The sequence below is a fragment of the Sturnira hondurensis genome, unplaced genomic scaffold (assembly GCF_014824575.4).
Source record: "Sturnira hondurensis isolate 20B ecotype Veracruz unplaced genomic scaffold, ASM1482457v3 Scaffold0007865, whole genome shotgun sequence".
In the NCBI taxonomy this organism is placed as follows: domain Eukaryota; kingdom Metazoa; phylum Chordata; class Mammalia; order Chiroptera; family Phyllostomidae; genus Sturnira; species Sturnira hondurensis.
This window is the reverse complement of record NW_028080496.1, coordinates 6,300,629-6,313,786: the sequence shown is the minus strand read 5'-3', so window position 1 is coordinate 6,313,786 and position 13,158 is coordinate 6,300,629. Positions and strand designations below refer to the sequence as shown.

At 44.0% G+C, this 13,158-nt stretch overlaps 1 long non-coding RNA gene across 1 annotated transcript in view; it reads left to right on the top strand.

Moving 5' to 3' along the window:
• The window catches only part of LOC118992000 (uncharacterized), a 36,854-nt gene extending 24,713 nt beyond the window's left edge, over positions 1-12,141 (top strand). Inside the window, exon 3 of the long non-coding RNA XR_005067519.1 lies at positions 11,511-12,141. This is a non-coding gene — a long non-coding RNA (uncharacterized LOC118992000). The remainder of the gene's footprint in view (positions 1-11,510) is intronic.
• The last annotated feature ends 1,017 nt before the right edge of the window (positions 12,142-13,158 follow it).

Below are 13,158 nucleotides of genomic sequence, written 5' to 3'. Positions count from 1 at the left end.
CTAAATGAACATAAAAATAAAGCCTGGATTATTATTAGGGTGGTTAATAATGCTCAATAACTTTTAGCCCACAACACTGGCTCCGGGTCCATGTTGGAGGAAGCCCCCCATGGTGGAGGCACACAGGCAAGCAGGACTCTCAATATCACGCCGTAAGTCCTCTAGCAGAGCTACACTCTGCCACACAAGGACCACTCTGGGGCTTAGGGATTCATTCCCAGTTGCCTGGAGCCAGCACCAGAGCTGTGTCCTGGAGGAGGAGGAAGAGATAGTCAAATAGAATAAGCATCATGCATACAGGAGGTACCTCGAATAGAAGCAGGTGGCACAAAGCACCATGGAGGATGTGAGGACCTGGAAGACTTGTGAGGCTGGCCCACAGGGTGCTGGGAAGCTGGCAGTGGAGAAGAGCAGTGGTAGGCAGAGAGCAGAGAGCAAAGAGCAGAGAGGGAGGGCCGAGCAGGGCCAGATAAGTATGAAGTAACAAAGCAGGAAGATTATTGTCACAATCTAAGTCACTTGAAAATGCTCAACAGCCCTGGCTGGTGTAGCTCAGTGGATTGAGCGTGGGCCTGTGAACCATACAATTGCGGTTCAATTCCCAGTCAGGGCACATGCCTGGGTTGCAGGCCAGTTCCCACCAGGGGACTCACAAGAGGCAACCATACATTGATATTTCTCCCTTCTCTTCCCCTCTAAAGATAAATAAATAAAAAATCTTTAAAAAAAAAAAAGAAAATGCTCAACAAACACTTTCTATGCCCAGAGGTTTTGAGACAGAGCAAGACTATGTGATTAGGATGAGAAAGAGGAGGGTTGGGTTTTCTCGAATTTCTTACATGGAGCTATGCTTATGATGGTCAATCTGATCATGAATTTATTGTCTTTATTAGAAGTCAACAAAAGTGGGGCCGCCATTGATGGCTCTGCTAAGCCACAGGGACCAGGCTGATGGCTTCACATCAGAACACAAGAGGGAAGTTCAGACTGCACCAACCAGTCTGGAGAGCGATGCAGGCAAAGTGACGAAGCTGGAAGCCTATCTCGGGTGGCTTTGCCTGCATCTGTGGACAGATGAAACCTTCTTTGAGACTAAAGACATGCTCTGTGAGGGGACACTGGGCCAGAGAGGAGTCCTGAGCCTAACCCTCCACCCCCTCCCCTCTATGGCTGGACCTCCGCTGAGAAGAAGGGAGTCCAGCAGAATTATTATACTGATGTGGGGGCGACTTTTCCCACAGGTCCCCCGACCACCACGGATGAAAGTAAACAAGACAAGATGTGATCTGCTTGAGGAGAGGTGGCCAGTTTCTCAGGGGAAACAAAGGCCAGAAGCGGCCAGTTTCTCTGAGGAGAAAAAGGCCTCAAGCCCCTTCCTCCAAGGGCTTTTATTGGGTTGTAATACACAGGAATACAGGACAACAAGGATCAAACGGTAGATAACATTTCAAAGAAATCTGAGGGCTTAGTGTGAGTCAGTGTCTGTTAGGAAAGGGGGTTGCAGAACTTTGGGGAGACATACTCATTTCCTCTGGACCCTTATCATATGAATGAAAGCACTCCTAGCAAAGCAGATTTCACAGGTTTATCAGGAAGTCTTTGTGGTGCCAGATTTCTCCCCTGGACACACTCTAGCAAGGCAAGGAACTGCACCTCTCCCCATCAGGTATTCAGGCTTAAGGGGATTAGAGCCAGGAAGCACTTCTCCCAGAGAACATGAGGACTCAGGCTATGTCAAAGCCAGAGGGGTGAGAGTCCATTGCTCTTTGTTGCAGCCCACCCCCCACCCACAATCCTTCCATGATGGCCTCCCAAGTGATCGTGTCTGGCTTAGGTTGCCCCCTGCTGTGAGGGGTCTTACCCATCATTGACTTCCAACTAAGCTTTGGGGGTAGGGAGAGGAAACTGAGGCAACAGTTGCTACTAGAGACAAGCTTTGTCTCCTGTGGCTTGCATTCCAAAGGTCATAGCTTGCCCTTAGCCACAGGGGGTCCACAACATTAATGATATTAAACGTATCAGAAATTCTCAAAGGAAAGAAGCTGTAGACATGTGCATATTGGAGACTACTACAAATTTTCTCTGTAAATGTTATCTGGATGGAAAGTCTTGGAAATATTCAGAGGTTATATGCACACTCTCCTTAGATAAGGATGCAAAGTAGGATTGGCTGACATCTCCAAAGATGCCTCCTTTTGGAGTGGATATGAAGTTGTTCCCAGCCTTGAGAAAACAAGCAATGACTACCTCTTTTGAAGAAGCTTTGTGCCAAATGTCCGTATTGTTTTATGGTCCTTCCCATGACGGCGTAAATAGGCAAGAGGCCAGTGAGTTGTTGGATTAACAGTTAAGCAGTAAACTGTTAAAGAGATTTCTTTCTCCATAGCAATCTGGGTCCATTGTAGGCAATACCACTTGCATAATAACTGAATCATCACTCAGTGACGTCAATAGTTACACATTTTATTTAAACTCAAATGAAATGAAATGAAATGAAATGAAAATTTGGATCCATTCAGAGTTTTATTGTTCTGTGCCCACCTGCAGGCACGCTCACCTAACACACGTGAACATCTCTTTTCTAAGATGTAAAAAGACGCCAGGTGTCTCCGCCTCCTCGGTCAGGATGCCTGCATTTCCTTGTCAAATACTTTGCTGGTCCTTCTAGGTCTGGAAGACCCTTGTGGAAACTTTATGCACATATATTTTTCTATGAGATAAAGAAAGTTGGTAGGAGACTAATTGTATTAAGTGCTTTCTGGATGAAGGAGCTCACATTCCCAGGAGAATGCCCAGGACTCTGCAGTGTTCAAGTGCTCCTAAACAGCCTACCACAGACGTCAGGGCCAGGACACCAGGCACTGCATTTACTGTCCCCTCCAGGTGAGAGGGCTTCCTGCAAAGAACATGATGCCACCACCGATGTAAGACAGAGCATGTTATAATCTGAACTTTTGTTCTGAGAGTCGATCCAGGCCACTGTGTTCCCAAGCTAAGGATTCAGGGGTATCAGTAACTCTCTTACCTAATTAGAAGGGTCATAGACTCAGCAAATGACCTCATCGCACTTAAACCTGATATTCAGCTCAGACTTAGGAGTTTCTCCCTATTATAATTTCACACACAGCTATCACTGTGACCAGTATAAAATGAGACTTTGTGACAGGGGCTTATTTTAAATGCCCTTGCCAGTCAGCGGAGATTCAGGACCATGGGAGGTACAGGGCTGCTGTTTTCTTATAAAATGTAGCTAATAAATATGTAAATCAGACTATCTTTATAAACTGGCAGGGATCAGACATGAGATAACAGCCGAAAAACATTATGTTATCTACAATATTAAGTGATTTCATACCTCTAAACTTCAGATGCTGGGAAAATAGCACAAACAAAACATTTTTTTCCTAGTTAACTTCTTAGAAAGCAGTATTTAACACACCTGTCAATTCTTTCTGTGCACAAGCTTGGAACTTGAAATGATATACACATCTTTCTTTGCCTTTTCTAAGCCACCTTGTTCTTTCAAATGTGTCGTGCTCAGTTCTGTAAAGGAAAAAGCCAAGGTTGCTCTCTTCTGATAATTACCTTGCTGTCAGAAGCTGACTCTTCAACTGTGGCCCATCCTTCTTACTTTGTTATCATAATGCCTGGAAATATCAGCAAAATCCCTCATACTCTTATTTTCTTCTGGGGTTCTAGGACCCTCCAAGATGGAGGAAGCCCCTAGAGTCAAAGTTCCTGCTGCCGATGCCCGTGTCCCCAAGATCTATATTGCCAGGAGAATCGAGAAACGACCTTCCTGTTAGAAATGAAGGAACTCATTCCCTTCGGAGACATGTTTGTCTCTGGGTCATCCAATTATCCTCACCCAGGAGAGTAATCACGAAAACATCATACACTCTCAGAATTGGAGGGGCTTCAGAGGTCACCCAGTCAGGCTAACACATAAGATCTCCTGAGAAAAGAGCCTTGGAAACACAGACATGGATCCTCCTCTTGGACCCCCCCAGCTCTGTGACTGGACCCTGGGCAGGTTTCTTCACTCTGAGCCTTGCTTTGTCAGCCACAAAGCTGGAATAACAATGCCCACCTTGGAGACGAGAGGAGATCCCTGAGCTGAGGCTCTCAGAGTTAAATGGCACAAGATAGGCAGGCACTCACAAATGTGAACTTCTGTTCCTTACCATTTTCTTATCCAAATAAGTTTATTTTAAACTTTGGGTCATAAAGATGAGAGGATTCTTTCTAAAGCAGTAAATGTGCATCTAATGGTTTATGATTTACACCTATTGTGATTTATACCTTTTACCTGTGTTTTCTCATTCTTCCCGGGAAGGAGAGCCAGTGGGCATCACCCACATTTTACACATGAGCACGTGAAGTCTCAGAAATGGTACCCGGTGGCCTTCTTTCATGCCCTGTGTTCATCCTCTAAGTCCGGCCTCATGTTTTCTGTCTCCCACAGTACTTTTCAACTTACATAATTACTACAGCTACTCTTTATGGTCTGTCTATGCTCACTAGAACCTGAGCTTCACCGGGATAGCCATCCAGTCTGCTTCTTTCCTATACTAGCCCAGAGGCCCAGAACAGTGTCCAGCACTGAGGAGGCGATCAATATTTGAAGAGTGAGATGACCAAGCTGACACCATTAGTGAGTGACAAAGAAGAGCTTCCAACCAAGACTTCCAAGTTCCAGTCACCAACTAGCAAGGGTGTGATACTGATGAGTATTAAAGACTGTTTGAGCTGATCAGAATGGAGAGGAGGGAGGGAGGGAGGAAACAAAAAGAAAGGAGGAGGAAGAGAGAGGTGTGGGAAGGGAACAGGAAGAGACGGTGAGTATTTAGGGAGGTGCTGCACAGACAACGTAATGCTCTGTCCTCTGGTGCACAAGGCAGGTATCACCCAAGTCGTGTAAGCACAGCTACGTGGTTGAAAAGGTCCTAAAACAGGTGATGAGAACAAAGGGTCTGCCCTCAGCTCCCTCACAGATTGGGCTGCACCCCGCCAGCTATTTCCACTCGCAGGATCCTTGTCAAAATGGCACCGTGATACTAGAGGCCTAGCCAGCTCCAGACATGACCCACAAGGGCAAGAGGAATAACACAGATTTTATTCCTCGCAAACCCAGGATCTTGACACTCTAGGTGTGCGCAGTGCTTACGTAGGCTGGCCCCAGAGACAGTGTCATTGTCTGCCAAGACAGACACTCTTAGGGGACTTTTTAGTATTTCTCTGTGAAGGAAAGAGACTACCAGAAGGAAAGAGACTGTGGGAGGCCTGGCCAGGAAAGGGTGAAACTGTTTCTCAGAAGCTGTATCGAAGTTCCAGGGAAAAGAGAAATAGGAATTGAAGCCATTTTGAGTCTACCTAGGCAGCTTTCCAGATACCTCACGTACCATAACCCCAAACCCAAAGTCTGTCTCCAGAAGCCTTTATTGCTACTACTTATGGACTCTTGTGCCCAAACCACTGTGGGAAAATTTTCTTTCTTCCTTGAGTCAGCAAGAGTGAGAGCAGAATTTATCTTATCTACTTATCTACTTTGTTAATTGTCTGGTACCCAATGAATAGGAGCTGAATCCATGATTCTTCTAGCTCTACTATTCCGTCACTCATTTGTGTCAATAGGCATTCACTGATTATTAGGAATCATTATGAGGGTACATTTCAACTCATCACATAGTCTGCACAGCTCAGTGGTTCCAGAAAGCCATTCTTTTCTGTCAATCTAGGAAATCTCTTTTAATGAGACAGCCAGCTGTGGACTAGAATAGTCATGAACTTTGGAATCAGGCAGAACATCTAAGTAACTAGGACCCAGTATGGGGCCATAAAACATTTTCAAATGTTTGCCATATATGGGCAAACACACACACACATGCATCAGCGTGGCATCTGTTTTCACAGAATTCCAGGAGGGCACATGCTGGAATTTCACCTTGTGAGAATGGGCCTTTGTAACCAGGGAAAGGGCCTGGTCTCAGTCCAGTGCAGCATTAGTAAATTCCTCGACCAAAGATCAAGAACAGAGACAGACTGTTCTGTAAGACCCTTGTGTCTGGGTTATCAAACTCCTCCGTTCCCATGTCCACTTGACCCCAGTCGGTGTCACAGGGACTGCAGCCAGTCTCCATCTGCTGGCAGTCTGAGGTCCAGTCAACAGTGGATACTCTCAGGCCTCCATGCTGGCTACCAGCAGGAGCAACTGCAGTCAGGGCTGAGCTGGTCAAAGGGTCACTGGCTGGGGCCATTTTCAGGGGACAGCCCTCAATTTATGTTTTAACTGTAAAATAACCAAATGTAGTATGTAAATTTTTACTGTGTCTGATTTTTTAAAAAGCTTTATGATTTTTAAAAATAATTGATGACATCTTAATATAGATTGGGCACTGGGCGATGGACGATACTAGAGATCCTTTAATACTTTAGCTGTGATAAATCATCTTGTCCCATAAAGGAATGCTTTTAGTGTAAAGAAACATGTGCTGTAGTGTTTAGGGGGAAAATATCAAAAATTACTCTCAAGTGTCTCAAGAAAAATAATACACTAGTATGCATATATGGATAAAGCAAATTCAACAAAATTATTAAAGCTAGGTACTGGGTATGTAGGCTGTCACTGACCTATTCTTTCAAATAGTTTGAACGTTTCCACATGAAGTTGAAAAAATAAAAGGCAGACTCAGACACCAGGATGCCAGGCTGAAATTCAAGTTCTGTCATGCAGTGACTGTGTGAAACTGGGCAAATTACATTCTCTGGATGTCAGTTATTCCAGTGAATAATACTAATGGTACCACCCTTGCTGTTTCAGTGTGAGTGTGTGTGCACACATATGTGTGTAAAAGAAATAAGCTTCAGTGTCTAATTCAGCAGTCTTCAGAGACCCTATTTTTCACCAATAGCTCTAGCTCTTAATTCATATTTCTAACTTGAATTTATTCTTGTCCTGAACCATTTTCTTCACACTTAACCTTGTTAAAATTCACCCCAAACTTCTCTGTTCTAGTATACAGGTTTATAAGCCCCTTCTTGATCCATCCCTTTCCAGCTGGTTCCTTAGAGCCCTGAAGAATGTCCAGCCATTGGAAGCCGTGGGCCTTTCTCTCTCAGCTGGTTCCTAGTCATTTGAGGAGATGCTAGAGTGGACAGGCACTAATACTCACTGAGGGACCCCGCACTTTTCACTATCTCAGTTCACAAAAGGATGCTAGGAGTCACAGCAAAGTCATAAAGCTGGGTTCAGTGCAAAGTCCAACATGGGGTCCCCAACCTTGGCTGCCTACTTTTGTTATAACCCCAAGAGTTCCCCTCTTCAAATGGAGAAGCAAGGGAAAGGTTCTTGAATGGAGGTATAAAGGGACAGACCATGGGAGCTGAGAATGCTGGGGGGCCTTGGGGGCTGAGTGGACCCACATAGCAGACCTCTCCTAGCACCTAAAGGCTGGGAAACAGGTTTAATAAATAATGAACGAAAATGCAAGTCCCCATCTGCTCACTCTGTCCACGTCCAGAGAGAGGAAGGTGGCTACATTCAATAGTGTGGTGGCATGGACACCAGCCCCCTAGTCGCCTCCCACAGACTCCACAGTTAAACTAAGACATTTTATCTCAGACACAGTTGTGCTCAGGCCTCCAGAGTCCCTTGGCTGCTCTGGCTCACTTTTTCCATGGCTGATGACAAGATGTCCACTGGAGCGGGTGAAGGGAAACCATCTGGGGGGGGGGGATGTGAGGGAAATTTGGGGAGTGGAGGAGATTCACAAACTGAAGAGGCAGAAAAAGAAAGAGAGGAAAAAGGTGGTGGGGGCATAAGAGGAGAAAAAGAGGCTGTGACAGAGATACTGTGAAGGAATGAAGCAGTTCTTCCCCTGGTGACGGGCCCTAGGAAGACACGCCAGTGGTAATGAGGGATGGATGACAGGAAGGCTGCCTGCTGGCAGCAGACGGCAGCCCAGCTAAGGACTCCCGCCTGCCAGCTCCAGGCCTCGCCCTCTATTCCCTGTCTCCTCTGCTGCGTGTGAAATGGAGACATGTGCATGAAAGTCGCCCAGTGAATATTAGAAAATGTTGAGATTCTGGGCAAATGATGTGTAATACATTAATTTAGTATTTTTACTCTATTGTTTGCTACATCTCTTCCCATCATCTCATTTTGGGAGTGCATACATTTAGGGAATGTGGTCCAAATATAATGGACATCCTCAGACACGCTCACCAGGACAACCATAACAATGAGATATTGCAAAAATGGTGCACGGCACTCTTAGGATTGCCTTGAAAACCAAGGCAATGAGGCAGAATTCATTCTGACACAGAACTGACAAAATAAATTGTTCCAGGCCCACGGCAATTTATATCTTTATTGTATTTCCATTCTTTAGAAAAATTAGAGAAATTCATCTCTTCTTCCCAAATTCTCAATTAGGCTCAGGAGACTCAAGATAACAGAGAAAGAAATGAACTATTTCATAGAGACAAACAGTATTTTCTCAGTTTTCAGTGTATTCTTATGATCTGAAGGAGCAATGAAGCTCATCAAGGTGCATCCACGCCTGCAAACAGTCTACGCCCAGAGAACACATTTCACTTGATTTTTAAGAACTGCCCCAGAGGAGAATGGAGATCTACTTTCTTTACTTTTTGTGAACTGGTTTATTTTATGTGCATATTGACAGGGTCAATATCCAATCAAGTTCGTGTAAAATTGATTAGATATGTCACCCTGACAGTATCAGATTTAAGCAAAAATGCTGAATAGGACAGAAAAGACTGGTATTTAGAGTGGGCACTGGACCCAAGAGCTTCAGGCTCTGTACCCACAGTGTGTTTTTCTCTGTCATCATGCACATAATCACTTCCTGTCTTGGTCTCTGTCCCTGCAACAGTGGCCTCAATGCACCCTTCACACACTTCCATGAATGCTTTGTGAACAAAGAATGTGTCAAACGTTGGACACTTCCTGGAAGAAAACACTGCATGGCCTACCTGTAATTCACGATTATATGCTGAGTTCTCCATATGAACTCCGGGGCATACCATGGCCAGGCTACCACAGAGCAGTTTATGGTCTCTTGCTCTGAAACCACATCATCTTTTCCTGTTTTGAAAACTCATTTACCTTCAAAATATCCTTTCTTATTTAAAAAGAAAAAACGATCATTTGCAAAAGTGGCAGAGACTAGCAACTGCACATCAGTTAAAGAGGGTCAAGATTGGGTCTTTGAACAGGCTTATGTTGCTCCCTTTCAATAATCAATTACAGTTCTTTTTTCTCATTCCCTCTTAAAATGTCAAGGAGATGCATAGACAAAAATCCCTCTTAATATCAGTCAATCTCATGCTAGTTTTTAGAATGAAAGCTGTATGGGGTACTGCAAGCTTACTCAATTGCTAACCTAGTATTTGGAGGTATTAGTGTTGGCTTTGTCACTGATCTTCTTGGCCATCAGAAGATGTTTTCTAGCGTTAATAGAAGTAAAAATGTCTCCTTTTCAGGAAGATTAAAATGGAGTCTTCAGAGAGAAAGACAAATACCACATGATTTCACTTAAATGTAAAATCTAAAAATACAAAATAAACAAACAAAGTAGAAACAAACCCACAGACAGAGAACATTTTGATGGTTGCCAGATGGGAGGGGGATTGGGGAGCTGGATGAAAAAGGGAAAGAGATTAAGATGTGCAAACTGCCAGTTATAAAAATAGTCATGGAGATGTAAAGTACAGCACAGGGAATACAGTCAATAATATTGCAATGACTACGTGTGGCACCAGGTGGGTACTAGATTTACTGGGTGATCACTTCGTAAGTTATGTGAATGCATGTTGTACACCTGAAACTAATATAATATTGCATGTAAACTGTAGTCAAAAATAAGAAATATATTAAATAAATTAAAATGGGGTTCAGACCCATTGGGAAGCGGTTCTCTTGGCCTCTCAGCTTCCCAGGAAACTTCAGACACAGAGATGTTAAATGTGAACAGAGCCTTAAAGTGTTTCTTTTCAGCATCCTTCATGGTGGTTAATCTCTGTTCTTAAGTCTGACTTTTTTGAGAAACAGCCTAAAGTCATTTAGAACAAGTCTGGTATGAAATAAGAAAGGCAGTCATGCTGGTGGTGAGTGTCTTATCCTGGTCAGCAATAAAGCAAATAAATCAAGTAATGAGAGTGAATTCTCATTACCACGCTTTCTGCCATCTTCCCCTCATGAACCTGAGTGATGAGTTCAACAAATGCTTAGGGCAGGTTGGACAAGCAGACATCTATCCAGTGGGCACATTATTAACTGTATCACAAAACAAGCTCACTGGATAGAGAGCTGGCTTACCACGGCAGAAAGGATGTCAGTTTTAGAGGCAGGCCAACCTGGTTTAAATCTCAATCATCAGTTGTGTGGTCCTAGAAAAAGTATTTAAACTCTCTGAATTTCCATCTGTCCATCTTTATAATGTAGAGCTTTCACTCCCGTTTCAGAAGGTATTGTGAGCATTAAGTCAGACTACTATGTGTTTAAGGGACCTAATATAGGGTCTGCCACAAAGCAGGTTTCCATCCACTGGTTATTACTCAGCTTCCAAGTCCCAGTCTGTCATTTCTGTCCTTCAAGAACAATTCCTAAGCTATGTCACCTCTTCGTCCTCAGTAACTTGCTTACATTGCTCTTATGGAGCACTTATTACAATTTGCTGTATTTTTCTATATACGTCTTTACTCTCCCATAGTAGGGAGTGACCTCCCTGAGAGTAGGAACTTGTTTTGTCCATATTTTTATCTCCTGTATCAGATGACTGATGCTTGAATGAACTGAATGAACGAACAGGTATATGAAAAGCTGCAAACATTTCTATCAGTTAGTATACAGACCTAAGCTGTAACGGGCAAAAGACCTAACCATACAGTGGCTTAAAGAACATGGTTTATTTCTCTCTTTCATACCTGTTTCCAGGTGAACTGCCCACGTCAGTGGGGCAGTTCTGGTCCACACTGTCACTCGGGGAATAGCTTTTCCACGCATTGCTCCCCCTCCCTGAGAGCACTGCATCACAACCATTCCTGGGGCACAACTTCTACAGCCCACTGTGGGTATGAGGATCCCGGGGTGTGGGCTTTGCTAACAGACCAGGAAGTTATAGACTTTTGCAGAGCAATGTTATCATTCCTTTGGCAATATAACTGAATTTGCTTCTAGTGAGTTTCCCATGCTAGAAACTACACACAAGTTCTTTCCTAGATAATATATCAAGCCTGCATTTTCTGTTGTATTCACCCCTCTTCCTCATTTTCACCACTACACACAGTGAAGCCTTTTGAAATAATATAAGTTGGGTTAAAAGGCACCAGTTTCAATTGGACCCTTAGGCAGTGATACATAGATACCTTTGTTTGACTGAATATTTGACTAGGAGATCTTAACAGGTCTTTGAAGAAGGTTTCAAACCCCGGTCCTCTCTCCAGCTATTTGGGGCATAAATAGAATGACCATACAATTTATCTTTCAGGTAGAGACACCTTTGAACATGTGAATAAGGACTACGTCGAGGACTGGCTCAAGGAAGCCAAGTACAGAAACAGCTGCCTCTTCTAGCACAGCGAAGGCCTTAATCCCCAGATTCTCTCTCTCTCTTCTCTTGTCTTTGCTTGCACACTGGGTAAACCTCACTGGAGCTCCATTTTTCTTGAAAAACCTTGTAAGGAGCCACCAACACAAACTAATCCTCTAATTCTTTATAACCCTCTCTTCTTGAGTTACTGGCCTGGTAAGTGTGTTGTCTCACTTGGCCAGGACAATGGGAACCCTCAGCAATAGTTGCCCATTAAAGGAATCCACATTGGTGGCCAGAATGGCCAGGCACTAGGACCCCTGCTGTGCCTGGTCATCGGCCGTCAGCCACGTGGGGGAAATGTGCTCCTGGCACACAAGTGAAGGACACAAAGGGTGGGGAGGGGGATGAGGAGCTGCCCACCAGGTTCCCTTGGAGATCTGAGAGGCACGCCTCCATGGCCCCCCATATGGGGCAGAAGGAAGCATAAACAAGTCTGAGTCCAACAATACCTAGCTCAACACCCTTATTGGGCTTCCCCCCAGTTGTCCCTCTGAAGTAAAGTGTTGCAAAAACAAGAAATAACCATTTTGCCTTGTGTTTGTCTTTTCAAAACTAACTGGGGGAAAATATTCATCAAAAACATTATGCAAAAAATAAAAAGTACTTTAATCAAAAGTACTTTAAGCTGATTAAAGAAGGCACAAAAGGTCAACTGAGATTAACACACTGGGTAACCTCTCTATTCCCTAAAAAATTCTTGGAATGCCAACACAAATTAAGCTGCCTTGTTTTCTGAGTTTTGCTGTACTTTCTTGCCCTTTATAAAACAGGACTTTTCATATACATACAAAAGTGTAATAACCATGATAATAGCTAACACATTAGTACTTATCAGGTAGCAGGCAATTTGCCAGGTCCTTTATGTACAATGGCAGATTTAGTTAGCACCACGCGCATCATCTTCATCTCACAGCAGGGAAACTGAGGAAGGTTGGGTGGCTCACCCAATAGAGGAGGCTACTAAGACCCAGACTAAACCCTACAGTTAGAGTGAGCCACAGACCCAGGGCCCAAACTCAGGTCTGCCTCACCCAAAAGCCCCTTCTGTTACCCCCTGCACCTCTGAGGGTCACTGCCGTCCCCCCAGCAGTGCACCACAAGGGAGGATTCTCTCCTGGAGCCGTCAGAGGGAATGTACCCTGCTCGATCTCAGACTTCTAGCCCCCAGCACGGTGAGATGACAAACTTCTTGTTTTAAGCCATCCAGTTCCTGGTACATTGTTAAGAAAGTCACAGACAACTAATACAGCCACTATTTATACATGGTCATTATATGTCAGGCATTGTACTAAGCTACAGACAGAACAAAGAATAAGATGTAGAACTTGCAATCAGGCAGTGACAATAGATATTGAATCCACAATTATACAAATAAATATTCAAGGCTATGAGACACAAAGAGGGTTCCCTGGCATAAGGGAAGCTGAGGTGTGACCTCTTCTGGGAGTCAGCAGAAGTTTCCATGAAAAAGGAGCTTTAAAGCTAATACTGAAGGGTCTCAGAAGCTGCAGAAGAGGATTTGATGAACATGAATATGAACAAA